This window comes from Brassica oleracea, chromosome C3 (assembly GCF_000695525.1).
Source record: "Brassica oleracea var. oleracea cultivar TO1000 chromosome C3, BOL, whole genome shotgun sequence".
Classification (NCBI taxonomy): Eukaryota; Viridiplantae; Streptophyta; class Magnoliopsida; order Brassicales; family Brassicaceae; genus Brassica; species Brassica oleracea.
In genome coordinates, this window is record NC_027750.1 from 48,395,282 (window position 1) to 48,396,549 (window position 1,268).

Below are 1,268 nucleotides of genomic sequence, written 5' to 3' on the forward strand. Positions count from 1 at the left end.
CTGAGGTTTAAGATTATTTGCTAGAAGCTGATTGATTGATAAAACCCAAATTTCATATTGAAACCCTAAACCCTAATTTGTGTATTCTTAAAATCACATTGCTTGATTCCATCTTGCTAATATCAGCTTTGAAACTGATAAATATCAGCCTTGAAACTGATTAATAAAATTGATAAAACCAACCTTGAAACTGATTGTTTTGGTTTTTCATGATTGAAACCCTATTTTTGGATCGAAACCCTAAATTGTGTAATACTTGAATCCGTTTGATTATTTTTGATTATTGATCCAATTGCTAGTCTTGATAAAACCTAACTGAATCTGATTATTAGTCTATCTAAATCTCATACCTGAAACTGATTGATTAATTGTTAAACCTTGATTGAATGTTTTAATATTATCCCTGCACATATAGAATCTGATTGCTAAGAATGAGTGCATCATATCTACTTGGCCGTGTGGCCAGTTTGCATCATATATTATCCTGACCAACATGTTTATGTTATGCACATGATCTGATTATTATCACATTTGCATGATCTGATTGTTTTAAATTGAGGTTCCATAATTCCACTCCTGTACATATAAAATCAGTATGCTAGGTTTGCATTATAACCATATGGCCGCATGAAAACATATAGAAATTGCTTGTCTGGTCGATACCCTTGCTTGATAAATTTGTGTAACTTATTATGCATCATATATCACTTTGGCCGTGTGGCCTTATTGCATTATATCACCTTTGGCTGTGTGGCTTGTTTGCTTATTAGAAATGTATTGACTTCATAGCATGTCTTGTTTATGGTTGTATGTTAAATATTTTATGAGATCTAAAATTGATTAATATATGATTTGAGATGTCAAAAATCAACTTGGATTTTGCTGCCCTAAATCTCTCAGGAGATAATTATTTGAAATGGGCACTGGATACTGAGTTTATCCTAAAGTCAAAGGACTTGGTGAATGAATCACAAAAGGCGATAATGCCAAATGAGAAAGATTGATACAGGGCAATATTAATTATTAGCCATCATCTTATTAAGAGTCTCAAAGATCAGTATCTGACTATAGAGAATCCTCTAGACCTTTGAACAGAGTTAAAAGATCGAGATATGATCACCAAAGAACGGTGTTATTACCAAAGACCCTATTTGATTGGAGAAATCCCAGAATCCAGGACTATAAGTCTGTGGATGAGTCTATTGCTAGTTGGGCAAAAATAATGGATTACTGATGAGAAACAGTGAATTGAGACCTCCTGGATTAAC